We start from the raw sequence: 9619 nt of genomic DNA, 5'->3' as shown, positions 1-9619 counted from the left end.
CAAGTTCAGGAAGTGAGCCATTTCTCAATTGCCTTTCAAAACTGCAAGGTCTAGCCGACTAGATGCTTAAAAGTACAAAACTCACTAGGCCCAGAGCCTACGGCCACACCACACTGAATGCGCCCGATCTCGTCTGATCTCGGAAGCTAAGCAGTGTCGGGCCTAGTTAGTACCTGGATGGGAGACCGCCTGGGAATACCAGGTGCTGTAGGCTTTTTTGTGCTCCAAATTCAGGAAGTGAGCCATTTCTCAATTGCCTTTCAAAACTGCAAGGTCTAGCCGACTAGATGCTTAAAAGTACAAAACTCACTAGGCCCAGAGCCTACGGCCACACCACACTGAATGCGCCCGATCTCGTCTGATCTCGGAAGCTAAGCAGTGTCGGGCCTAGTTAGTACCTGGATGGGAGACCGCCTGGGAATACCAGGTGCTGTAGGCTTTTTTGTGCTCCAAGTTCAGGAAGTGAGCCATTTCTCAATTGCCTTTCAAAACTGCAAGGTCTAGCCGACTAGATGCTTAAAAGTACAAAACTCACTAGGACCAGAGCCTACGGCCACACCACACTGAATGCGCCCGATCTCGTCTGATCTCGGAAGCTAAGCAGTGTCGGGCCTAGTTAGTACCTGGATGGGAGACCGCCTGGGAATACCAGGTGCTGTAGGCTTTTTTGTGCTCCAAGTTCAGGAAGTGAGCCATTTCTCAATTGCCTTTCAAAACTGCAAGGTCTAGCCGACTAGATGCTTAAAAGTACAAAACTCACTAGGCCCAGAGCCTACGGCCACACCACACTGAATGCGCCTGATCTTGTCTGATCTCGGAAGCTAAGCAGTGTCGGGCCTAGTTAGTAACTGGATGGGAGACCGCCTGGGAATACCAGGTGCTGTAGGCTTTTTTGTGCTCCAAGTTCAGGAAGTGAGCCATTTCTCAATTGCCTTTCAAAACTGCAAGGTCTAGCCGACTAGATGCTTAAAAGTACAAAACTCACTAGGCCCAGAGCCTACGGCCACACCACACTGAATGCGCCCGATCTCGTCTGATCTCGGAAGCTAAGCAGTGTCGGGCCTAGTTAGTACCTGGATGGGAGACCGCCTGGGAATACCAGGTGCTGTAGACTTTTTTGTGCTCCAAATTCAGGAAGTGAGCCATTTCTCAATTGCCTTTCAAAACTGCAAGGTCTAGCCGACTAGATGCTTAAAAGTACAAAACTCACTAGGCCGAGAGCCTACGGCCACACCACACTGAATGCGCCCGATCTCGTCTGATCTCGGAAGCTAAGCAGTGTCGGGCCTAGTTAGTACCTGGATGGGAGACCGCCTGGGAATACCAGGTGCTGTAGGCTTTTTTGTGCTCCAAGTTCAGGAAGTGAGCCATTTCTCAATTGCCTTTCAAAACTGCAAGGTCTAGCCGACTAGATGCTTAAAAGTACAAAACTCACTAGGCCCAGAGCCTACACCCACACCACACTGAATGCGCCCGATCTCGTCTGATCTCGGAAGCTAAGCAGTGTCGGGCCTAGTTAGTACCTGGATGGGAGACCGCCTGGGAATACCAGGTGCTGTAGGCTTTTTTGTGCTCCAAATTCAGGAAGTGAGCCATTTCTCAATTGCCTTTCAAAACTGCAAGGTCTAGCCGACTAGATGCTTAAAAGTACAAAACTCACTAGGCCCAGAGCCTACGGCCACACCACACTGAATGCGCCCGATCTCGTCTGATCTCGGAAGCTAAGCAGTGTCGGGCCTAGTTAGTACCTGGATGGGAGACCGCCTGGGAATACCAGGTGCTGTAGGCTATTTTGTGCTCCATGATTAGTAATTGCACAACTTCTCAATTACTTTTCAAATTTGGTATGTTTCCAAAATAATTTTATCCCGTTTTATAGCGGAAATGTTGGACAACATTATGAGGGCTGGAGCTACCTATTTACATATAATTAGCATACAGGTAGTGTGTTCATGGGTAATAAATCGACTTTCACATGTAATGCAGTACAGAGAATATTGAGTCCTTCAAGAGGCATGAAAGAAAGCCGTTATTGTGTTGATTGTTCTCTCCACCTCCCTGCAACAGAAACAGGATGGATGGATTAAAGTTATCCTACCAGACATAGGAGTCCTGAATGGGCCCACCAGTCTTATATATCTCGCCTGATCGAGCCTGATCGAGCGCTGATCGAGCGATGAGCGTGGTATCATGTTGCAAGTGGCTGCATGGCTTAGCTTACTAAATGCAAATGCATAAGAGTAATATTCTTAGCATTTCTAGAGCCTACGGCCACACCACACTGAATGCGCCCGATCTCGTCTGATCTCGGAAGCTAAGCAGTGTCGGGCCTAGTTAGTACCTGGATGGGAGACCGCCTGGGAATACCAGGTGCTGTAGGCTTTTTCGTGCTCCAAGTTCAGGAAGTGAGCCATTTCTCAATTGCCTTTCAAAACTGCAAGGTCTAGCCGACTAGATGCTTAAAAGTACAAAACTCACTAGGCCCAGAGCCTACGGCCACACCACACTGAATGCGCCCGATCTCGTCTGATCTCGGAAGCTAAGCAGTGTCGGGCCTAGTTAGTACCTGGATGGGAGACCGCCTGGGAATACCAGGTGCTGTAGGCTTTTTTGTGCTCCAAATTCAGGAAGTGAGCCATTTCTCAATTGCCTTTCAAAACTGCAAGGTCTAGCCGACTAGATGCTTAAAAGTACAAAACTCACTAGGCCCAGAGCCTACGGCCACACCACACTGAATGCGCCCGATCTCGTCTGATCTCGGAAGCTAAGCAGTGTCGGGCCTAGTTAGTACCTGGATGGGAGACCGCCTGGGAATACCAGGTGCTGTAGGCTTTTTTGTGCTCCAAGTTCAGGAAGTGAGCCATTTCTCAATTGCCTTTCAAAACTGCAAGGTCTAGCCGACTAGATGCTTAAAAGTACAAAACTCACTAGGACCAGAGCCTACGGCCACACCACACTGAATGCGCCCGATCTCGTCTGATCTCGGAAGCTAAGCAGTGTCGGGCCTAGTTAGTACCTGGATGGGAGACCGCCTGGGAATACCAGGTGCTGTAGGCTTTTTTGTGCTCCAAGTTCAGGAAGTGAGCCATTTCTCAATTGCCTTTCAAAACTGCAAGGTCTAGCCGACTAGATGCTTAAAAGTACAAAACTCACTAGGCCCAGAGCCTACGGCCACACCACACTGAATGCGCCTGATCTCGTCTGATCTCGGAAGCTAAGCAGTGTCGGGCCTAGTTAGTAACTGGATGGGAGACCGCCTGGGAATACCAGGTGCTGTAGGCTTTTTTGTGCTCCAAGTTCAGGAAGTGAGCCATTTCTCAATTGCCTTTCAAAACTGCAAGGTCTAGCCGACTAGATGCTTAAAAGTACAAAACTCACTAGGCCCAGAGCCTACGGCCACACCACACTGAATGCGCCCGATCTCGTCTGATCTCGGAAGCTAAGCAGTGTCGGGCCTAGTTAGTACCTGGATGGGAGACCGCCTGGGAATACCAGGTGCTGTAGACTTTTTTGTGCTCCAAATTCAGGAAGTGAGCCATTTCTCAATTGCCTTTCAAAACTGCAAGGTCTAGCCGACTAGATGCTTAAAAGTACAAAACTCACTAGGCCGAGAGCCTACGGCCACACCACACTGAATGCGCCCGATCTCGTCTGATCTCGGAAGCTAAGCAGTGTCGGGCCTAGTTAGTACCTGGATGGGAGACCGCCTGGGAATACCAGGTGCTGTAGGCTTTTTTGTGCTCCAAGTTCAGGAAGTGAGCCATTTCTCAATTGCCTTTCAAAACTGCAAGGTCTAGCCGACTAGATGCTTAAAAGTACAAAACTCACTAGGCCCAGAGCCTACACCCACACCACACTGAATGCGCCCGATCTCGTCTGATCTCGGAAGCTAAGCAGTGTCGGGCCTAGTTAGTACCTGGATGGGAGACCGCCTGGGAATACCAGGTGCTGTAAGCTTTTTTGTGCTCCAAATTCAGGAAGTGAGCCATTTCTCAATTGCCTTTCAAAACTGCAAGGTCTAGCCGACTAGATGCTTAAAAGTACAAAACTCACTAGGCCCAGAGCCTACGGCCACACCACACTGAATGCGCCCGATCTCGTCTGATCTCGGAAGCTAAGCAGTGTCGGGCCTAGTTAGTACCTGGATGGGAGACCGCCTGGGAATACCAGGTGCTGTAGGCTATTTTGTGCTCCATGATTAGTAATTGCACAACTTCTCAATTACTTTTCAAATTTGGTATGTTTCCAAAATAATTTTATCCCGTTTTATAGCGGAAATGTTGGACAACATTATGAGGGCTGGAGCTACCTATTTACATATAATTAGCATACAGGTAGTGTGTTCATGGGTAATAAATCGACTTTCACATGTAATGCAGTACAGAGAATATTGAGTCCTTCAAGAGGCATGAAAGAAAGCCGTTATTGTGTTGATTGTTCTCTCCACCTCCCTGCAACAGAAACAGGATGGATGGATTAAAGTTATCCTACCAGACATAGGAGTCCTGAATGGGCCCACCAGTCTTATATATCTCGCCTGATCGAGCCTGATCGAGCGCTGATCGAGCGATGAGCGTGGTATCATGTTGCAAGTGGCTGCATGGCTTAGCTTACTAAATGCAAATGCATAAGAGTAATATTCTTAGCATTTCTAGAGCCTACGGCCACACCACACTGAATGCGCCCGATCTCGTCTGATCTCGGAAGCTAAGCAGTGTCGGGCCTAGTTAGTACCTGGATGGGAGACCGCCTGGGAATACCAGGTGCTGTAGGCTTTTTTGTGCTCCAAGTTCAGGAAGTGAGCCATTTCTCAATTGCCTTTCAAAACTGCAAGGTCTAGCCGACTAGATGCTTAAAAGTACAAAACTCACTAGGACCAGAGCCTACGGCCACACCACACTGAATGCGCCCGATCTCGTCTGATCTCGGAAGCTAAGCAGTGTCGGGCCTAGTTAGTACCTGGATGGGAGACCGCCTGGGAATACCAGGTGCTGTAGGCTTTTTTGTGCTCCAAGTTCAGGAAGTGAGCCATTTCTCAATTGCCTTTCAAAACTGCAAGGTCTAGCCGACTAGATGCTTAAAAGTACAAAACTCACTAGGACCAGAGCCTACGGCCACACCACACTGAATGCGCCCGATCTCGTCTGATCTCGGAAGCTAAGCAGTGTCGGGCCTAGTTAGTACCTGGATGGGAGACCGCCTGGGAATACCAGGTGCTGTAGGCTTTTTTGTGCTCCAAGTTCAGGAAGTGAGCCATTTCTCAATTGCCTTTCAAAACTGCAAGGTCTAGCCGACTAGATGCTTAAAAGTACAAAACTCACTAGGCCCAGAGCCTACGGCCACACCACACTGAATGCGCCTGATCTCGTCTGATCTCGGAAGCTAAGCAGTGTCGGGCCTAGTTAGTAACTGGATGGGAGACCGCCTGGGAATACCAGGTGCTGTAGGCTTTTTTGTGCTCCAAGTTCAGGAAGTGAGCCATTTCTCAATTGCCTTTCAAAACTGCAAGGTCTAGCCGACTAGATGCTTAAAAGTACAAAACTCACTAGGCCCAGAGCCTACGGCCACACCACACTGAATGCGCCCGATCTCGTCTGATCTCGGAAGCTAAGCAGTGTCGGGCCTAGTTAGTACCTGGATGGGAGACCGCCTGGGAATACCAGGTGCTGTAGACTTTTTTGTGCTCCAAATTCAGGAAGTGAGCCATTTCTCAATTGCCTTTCAAAACTGCAAGGTCTAGCCGACTAGATGCTTAAAAGTACAAAACTCACTAGGCCGAGAGCCTACGGCCACACCACACTGAATGCGCCCGATCTCGTCTGATCTCGGAAGCTAAGCAGTGTCGGGCCTAGTTAGTACCTGGATGGGAGACCGCCTGGGAATACCAGGTGCTGTAGGCTTTTTTGTGCTCCAAGTTCAGGAAGTGAGCCATTTCTCAATTGCCTTTCAAAACTGCAAGGTCTAGCCGACTAGATGCTTAAAAGTACAAAACTCACTAGGCCCAGAGCCTACACCCACACCACACTGAATGCGCCCGATCTCGTCTGATCTCGGAAGCTAAGCAGTGTCGGGCCTAGTTAGTACCTGGATGGGAGACCGCCTGGGAATACCAGGTGCTGTAGGCTTTTTTGTGCTCCAAATTCAGGAAGTGAGCCATTTCTCAATTGCCTTTCAAAACTGCAAGGTCTAGCCGACTAGATGCTTAAAAGTACAAAACTCACTAGGCCCAGAGCCTACGGCCACACCACACTGAATGCGCCCGATCTCGTCTGATCTCGGAAGCTAAGCAGTGTCGGGCCTAGTTAGTACCTGGATGGGAGACCGCCTGGGAATACCAGGTGCTGTAGGCTATTTTGTGCTCCATGATTAGTAATTGCACAACTTCTCAATTACTTTTCAAATTTGGTATGTTTCCAAAATAATTTTATCCCGTTTTATAGCGGAAATGTTGGACAACATTATGAGGGCTGGAGCTACCTATTTACATATAATTAGCATACAGGTAGTGTGTTCATGGGTAATAAATCGACTTTCACATGTAATGCAGTACAGAGAATATTGAGTCCTTCAAGAGGCATGAAAGAAAGCCGTTATTGTGTTGATTGTTCTCTCCACCTCCCTGCAACAGAAACAGGATGGATGGATTAAAGTTATCCTACCAGACATAGGAGTCCTGAATGGGCCCACCAGTCTTATATATCTCGCCTGATCGAGCCTGATCGAGCGATGAGCGTGGTATCATGTTGCAAGTGGCTGCATGGCTTAGCTTACTAAATGCAAATGCATAAGAGTAATATTCTTAGCATTTCTAGAGCCTACGGCCACACCACACTAAGCAGTGTCGGGCCTAGTTAGTACCTGGATGGGAGACCGCCTGGGAATACCAGGTGCTGTAGGCTTTTTTGTGCTCCAAATTCAGGAAGTGAGCCATTTCTCAATTGCCTTTCAAAACTGCAAGGTCTAGCCGACTAGATGCTTAAAAGTACAAAACTCACTAGGCCGAGAGCCTACGGCCACACCACACTGAATGCGCCCGATCTCGTCTGATCTCGGAAGCTAAGCAGTGTCGGGCCTAGTTAGTACCTGGATGGGAGACCGCCTGGGAATACCAGGTGCTGTAGGCTTTTTTGTGCTCCAAGTTCAGGAAGTGAGCCATTTCTCAATTGCCTTTCAAAACTGCAAGGTCTAGCCGACTAGATGCTTAAAAGTACAAAACTCACTAGGACCAGAGCCTACGGCCACACCACACTGAATGCGCCCGATCTCGTCTGATCTCGGAAGCTAAGCAGTGTCGGGCCTAGTTAGTACCTGGATGGGAGACCGCCTGGGAATACCAGGTGCTGTAGGCTTTTTTGTGCTCCAAGTTCAGGAAGTGAGCCATTTCTCAATTGCCTTTCAAAACTGCAAGGTCTAGCCGACTAGATGCTTAAAAGTACAAAACTCACTAGGCCCAGAGCCTACGGCCACACCACACTGAATGCGCCTGATCTTGTCTGATCTCGGAAGCTAAGCAGTGTCGGGCCTAGTTAGTAACTGGATGGGAGACCGCCTGGGAATACCAGGTGCTGTAGGCTTTTTTGTGCTCCAAGTTCAGGAAGTGAGCCATTTCTCAATTGCCTTTCAAAACTGCAAGGTCTAGCCGACTAGATGCTTAAAAGTACAAAACTCACTAGGCCCAGAGCCTACGGCCACACCACACTGAATGCGCCCGATCTCGTCTGATCTCGGAAGCTAAGCAGTGTCGGGCCTAGTTAGTACCTGGATGGGAGACCGCCTGGGAATACCAGGTGCTGTAGACTTTTTTGTGCTCCAAATTCAGGAAGTGAGCCATTTCTCAATTGCCTTTCAAAACTGCAAGGTCTAGCCGACTAGATGCTTAAAAGTACAAAACTCACTAGGCCGAGAGCCTACGGCCACACCACACTGAATGCGCCCGATCTCGTCTGATCTCGGAAGCTAAGCAGTGTCGGGCCTAGTTAGTACCTGGATGGGAGACCGCCTGGGAATACCAGGTGCTGTAGGCTTTTTTGTGCTCCAAGTTCAGGAAGTGAGCCATTTCTCAATTGCCTTTCAAAACTGCAAGGTCTAGCCGACTAGATGCTTAAAAGTACAAAACTCACTAGGCCCAGAGCCTACACCCACACCACACTGAATGCGCCCGATCTCGTCTGATCTCGGAAGCTAAGCAGTGTCGGGCCTAGTTAGTACCTGGATGGGAGACCGCCTGGGAATACCAGGTGCTGTAGGCTTTTTTGTGCTCCAAATTCAGGAAGTGAGCCATTTCTCAATTGCCTTTCAAAACTGCAAGGTCTAGCCGACTAGATGCTTAAAAGTACAAAACTCACTAGGCCCAGAGCCTACGGCCACACCACACTGAATGCGCCCGATCTCGTCTGATCTCGGAAGCTAAGCAGTGTCGGGCCTAGTTAGTACCTGGATGGGAGACCGCCTGGGAATACCAGGTGCTGTAGGCTATTTTGTGCTCCATGATTAGTAATTGCACAACTTCTCAATTACTTTTCAAATTTGGTATGTTTCCAAAATAATTTTATCCCGTTTTATAGCGGAAATGTTGGACAACATTATGAGGGCTGGAGCTACCTATTTACATATAATTAGCATACAGGTAGTGTGTTCATGGGTAATAAATCGACTTTCACATGTAATGCAGTACAGAGAATATTGAGTCCTTCAAGAGGCATGAAAGAAAGCCGTTATTGTGTTGATTGTTCTCTCCACCTCCCTGCAACAGAAACAGGATGGATGGATTAAAGTTATCCTACCAGACATAGGAGTCCTGAATGGGCCCACCAGTCTTATATATCTCGCCTGATCGAGCCTGATCGAGCGCTGATCGAGCGATGAGCGTGGTATCATGTTGCAAGTGGCTGCATGGCTTAGCTTACTAAATGCAAATGCATAAGAGTAATATTCTTAGCATTTCTAGAGCCTACGGCCACACCACACTGAATGCGCCCGATCTCGTCTGATCTCGGAAGCTAAGCAGTGTCGGGCCTAGTTAGTACCTGGATGGGAGACCGCCTGGGAATACCAGGTGCTGTAGGCTTTTTCGTGCTCCAAGTTCAGGAAGTGAGCCATTTCTCAATTGCCTTTCAAAACTGCAAGGTCTAGCCGACTAGATGCTTAAAAGTACAAAACTCACTAGGCCCAGAGCCTACGGCCACACCACACTGAATGCGCCCGATCTCGTCTGATCTCGGAAGCTAAGCAGTGTCGGGCCTAGTTAGTACCTGGATGGGAGACCGCCTGGGAATACCAGGTGCTGTAGGCTTTTTTGTGCTCCAAATTCAGGAAGTGAGCCATTTCTCAATTGCCTTTCAAAACTGCAAGGTCTAGCCGACTAGATGCTTAAAAGTACAAAACTCACTAGGCCCAGAGCCTACGGCCACACCACACTGAATGCGCCCGATCTCGTCTGATCTCGGAAGCTAAGCAGTGTCGGGCCTAGTTAGTACCTGGATGGGAGACCGCCTGGGAATACCAGGTGCTGTAGGCTTTTTTGTGCTCCAAGTTCAGGAAGTGAGCCATTTCTCAATTGCCTTTCAAAACTGCAAGGTCTAGCCGACTAGATGCTTAAAAGTACAAAACTCACTAGGAC

The 9619-nt window shown here is 48.8% G+C and overlaps 35 non-coding genes across 35 annotated transcripts; all 35 read left to right on the top strand.

Moving 5' to 3' along the window:
- Positions 1-95: 95 nt before the first annotated feature.
- On the top strand, positions 96-214 carry LOC138477635 (5S ribosomal RNA). The gene has a single exon (XR_011271576.1). It is a non-coding gene; the product is annotated as a 5S ribosomal RNA (ribosomal RNA).
- Positions 215-320: 106 nt separating this feature from the next.
- On the top strand, positions 321-439 carry LOC138477634 (5S ribosomal RNA). The gene has a single exon (XR_011271575.1). It is a non-coding gene; the product is annotated as a 5S ribosomal RNA (ribosomal RNA).
- A 106-nt stretch (positions 440-545) lies between these two features.
- LOC138477633 (5S ribosomal RNA) lies at positions 546-664 on the top strand. The gene has a single exon (XR_011271574.1). It is a non-coding gene; the product is annotated as a 5S ribosomal RNA (ribosomal RNA).
- A 106-nt stretch (positions 665-770) lies between these two features.
- LOC138480410 (5S ribosomal RNA) lies at positions 771-889 on the top strand. The gene has a single exon (XR_011274088.1). It is a non-coding gene; the product is annotated as a 5S ribosomal RNA (ribosomal RNA).
- Positions 890-995: 106 nt separating this feature from the next.
- On the top strand, positions 996-1114 carry LOC138478593 (5S ribosomal RNA). Its single transcript, XR_011272446.1, has one exon. It is a non-coding gene; the product is annotated as a 5S ribosomal RNA (ribosomal RNA).
- Positions 1115-1220: 106 nt separating this feature from the next.
- Positions 1221-1339, top strand: LOC138477632 (5S ribosomal RNA). The gene has a single exon (XR_011271573.1). It is a non-coding gene; the product is annotated as a 5S ribosomal RNA (ribosomal RNA).
- Positions 1340-1445: 106 nt separating this feature from the next.
- On the top strand, positions 1446-1564 carry LOC138479496 (5S ribosomal RNA). The gene has a single exon (XR_011273266.1). It is a non-coding gene; the product is annotated as a 5S ribosomal RNA (ribosomal RNA).
- Positions 1565-1670: 106 nt separating this feature from the next.
- LOC138477631 (5S ribosomal RNA) lies at positions 1671-1789 on the top strand. The gene has a single exon (XR_011271572.1). It is a non-coding gene; the product is annotated as a 5S ribosomal RNA (ribosomal RNA).
- A 474-nt stretch (positions 1790-2263) lies between these two features.
- Positions 2264-2382, top strand: LOC138477630 (5S ribosomal RNA). Its single transcript, XR_011271571.1, has one exon. It is a non-coding gene; the product is annotated as a 5S ribosomal RNA (ribosomal RNA).
- A 106-nt stretch (positions 2383-2488) lies between these two features.
- LOC138477628 (5S ribosomal RNA) lies at positions 2489-2607 on the top strand. The gene has a single exon (XR_011271569.1). It is a non-coding gene; the product is annotated as a 5S ribosomal RNA (ribosomal RNA).
- Positions 2608-2713: 106 nt separating this feature from the next.
- On the top strand, positions 2714-2832 carry LOC138477627 (5S ribosomal RNA). The gene has a single exon (XR_011271568.1). It is a non-coding gene; the product is annotated as a 5S ribosomal RNA (ribosomal RNA).
- Positions 2833-2938: 106 nt separating this feature from the next.
- LOC138477626 (5S ribosomal RNA) lies at positions 2939-3057 on the top strand. Its single transcript, XR_011271567.1, has one exon. It is a non-coding gene; the product is annotated as a 5S ribosomal RNA (ribosomal RNA).
- Positions 3058-3163: 106 nt separating this feature from the next.
- LOC138479998 (5S ribosomal RNA) lies at positions 3164-3282 on the top strand. Its single transcript, XR_011273721.1, has one exon. It is a non-coding gene; the product is annotated as a 5S ribosomal RNA (ribosomal RNA).
- Positions 3283-3388: 106 nt separating this feature from the next.
- LOC138478592 (5S ribosomal RNA) lies at positions 3389-3507 on the top strand. Its single transcript, XR_011272445.1, has one exon. It is a non-coding gene; the product is annotated as a 5S ribosomal RNA (ribosomal RNA).
- Positions 3508-3613: 106 nt separating this feature from the next.
- Positions 3614-3732, top strand: LOC138477624 (5S ribosomal RNA). Its single transcript, XR_011271566.1, has one exon. It is a non-coding gene; the product is annotated as a 5S ribosomal RNA (ribosomal RNA).
- Positions 3733-3838: 106 nt separating this feature from the next.
- Positions 3839-3957, top strand: LOC138480193 (5S ribosomal RNA). Its single transcript, XR_011273898.1, has one exon. It is a non-coding gene; the product is annotated as a 5S ribosomal RNA (ribosomal RNA).
- Positions 3958-4063: 106 nt separating this feature from the next.
- On the top strand, positions 4064-4182 carry LOC138477623 (5S ribosomal RNA). The gene has a single exon (XR_011271565.1). It is a non-coding gene; the product is annotated as a 5S ribosomal RNA (ribosomal RNA).
- Positions 4183-4656: 474 nt separating this feature from the next.
- LOC138477622 (5S ribosomal RNA) lies at positions 4657-4775 on the top strand. Its single transcript, XR_011271564.1, has one exon. It is a non-coding gene; the product is annotated as a 5S ribosomal RNA (ribosomal RNA).
- A 106-nt stretch (positions 4776-4881) lies between these two features.
- On the top strand, positions 4882-5000 carry LOC138477621 (5S ribosomal RNA). The gene has a single exon (XR_011271563.1). It is a non-coding gene; the product is annotated as a 5S ribosomal RNA (ribosomal RNA).
- Positions 5001-5106: 106 nt separating this feature from the next.
- On the top strand, positions 5107-5225 carry LOC138477620 (5S ribosomal RNA). Its single transcript, XR_011271562.1, has one exon. It is a non-coding gene; the product is annotated as a 5S ribosomal RNA (ribosomal RNA).
- A 106-nt stretch (positions 5226-5331) lies between these two features.
- LOC138479997 (5S ribosomal RNA) lies at positions 5332-5450 on the top strand. Its single transcript, XR_011273720.1, has one exon. It is a non-coding gene; the product is annotated as a 5S ribosomal RNA (ribosomal RNA).
- A 106-nt stretch (positions 5451-5556) lies between these two features.
- On the top strand, positions 5557-5675 carry LOC138478591 (5S ribosomal RNA). Its single transcript, XR_011272444.1, has one exon. It is a non-coding gene; the product is annotated as a 5S ribosomal RNA (ribosomal RNA).
- A 106-nt stretch (positions 5676-5781) lies between these two features.
- On the top strand, positions 5782-5900 carry LOC138477619 (5S ribosomal RNA). Its single transcript, XR_011271561.1, has one exon. It is a non-coding gene; the product is annotated as a 5S ribosomal RNA (ribosomal RNA).
- A 106-nt stretch (positions 5901-6006) lies between these two features.
- LOC138479495 (5S ribosomal RNA) lies at positions 6007-6125 on the top strand. The gene has a single exon (XR_011273265.1). It is a non-coding gene; the product is annotated as a 5S ribosomal RNA (ribosomal RNA).
- Positions 6126-6231: 106 nt separating this feature from the next.
- Positions 6232-6350, top strand: LOC138477618 (5S ribosomal RNA). The gene has a single exon (XR_011271560.1). It is a non-coding gene; the product is annotated as a 5S ribosomal RNA (ribosomal RNA).
- A 655-nt stretch (positions 6351-7005) lies between these two features.
- Positions 7006-7124, top strand: LOC138477616 (5S ribosomal RNA). Its single transcript, XR_011271558.1, has one exon. It is a non-coding gene; the product is annotated as a 5S ribosomal RNA (ribosomal RNA).
- A 106-nt stretch (positions 7125-7230) lies between these two features.
- LOC138477615 (5S ribosomal RNA) lies at positions 7231-7349 on the top strand. The gene has a single exon (XR_011271557.1). It is a non-coding gene; the product is annotated as a 5S ribosomal RNA (ribosomal RNA).
- A 106-nt stretch (positions 7350-7455) lies between these two features.
- LOC138480409 (5S ribosomal RNA) lies at positions 7456-7574 on the top strand. Its single transcript, XR_011274087.1, has one exon. It is a non-coding gene; the product is annotated as a 5S ribosomal RNA (ribosomal RNA).
- Positions 7575-7680: 106 nt separating this feature from the next.
- LOC138478590 (5S ribosomal RNA) lies at positions 7681-7799 on the top strand. Its single transcript, XR_011272443.1, has one exon. It is a non-coding gene; the product is annotated as a 5S ribosomal RNA (ribosomal RNA).
- A 106-nt stretch (positions 7800-7905) lies between these two features.
- LOC138477613 (5S ribosomal RNA) lies at positions 7906-8024 on the top strand. Its single transcript, XR_011271556.1, has one exon. It is a non-coding gene; the product is annotated as a 5S ribosomal RNA (ribosomal RNA).
- Positions 8025-8130: 106 nt separating this feature from the next.
- LOC138479494 (5S ribosomal RNA) lies at positions 8131-8249 on the top strand. The gene has a single exon (XR_011273264.1). It is a non-coding gene; the product is annotated as a 5S ribosomal RNA (ribosomal RNA).
- Positions 8250-8355: 106 nt separating this feature from the next.
- Positions 8356-8474, top strand: LOC138477612 (5S ribosomal RNA). Its single transcript, XR_011271555.1, has one exon. It is a non-coding gene; the product is annotated as a 5S ribosomal RNA (ribosomal RNA).
- A 474-nt stretch (positions 8475-8948) lies between these two features.
- On the top strand, positions 8949-9067 carry LOC138477611 (5S ribosomal RNA). Its single transcript, XR_011271554.1, has one exon. It is a non-coding gene; the product is annotated as a 5S ribosomal RNA (ribosomal RNA).
- A 106-nt stretch (positions 9068-9173) lies between these two features.
- Positions 9174-9292, top strand: LOC138477610 (5S ribosomal RNA). The gene has a single exon (XR_011271553.1). It is a non-coding gene; the product is annotated as a 5S ribosomal RNA (ribosomal RNA).
- Positions 9293-9398: 106 nt separating this feature from the next.
- Positions 9399-9517, top strand: LOC138477609 (5S ribosomal RNA). The gene has a single exon (XR_011271552.1). It is a non-coding gene; the product is annotated as a 5S ribosomal RNA (ribosomal RNA).
- The last annotated feature ends 102 nt before the right edge of the window (positions 9518-9619 follow it).

Source organism: Ambystoma mexicanum, chromosome 8, assembly GCF_040938575.1.
Source record: "Ambystoma mexicanum isolate Mex_15411 chromosome 8, UKY_AmexF1_1, whole genome shotgun sequence".
NCBI lineage: Eukaryota > Metazoa > Chordata > Amphibia > Caudata > Ambystomatidae > Ambystoma > Ambystoma mexicanum.
The sequence above is the reverse complement of the archived record's forward strand: the minus strand, read 5'-3'. Positions and strand labels throughout refer to the sequence as shown.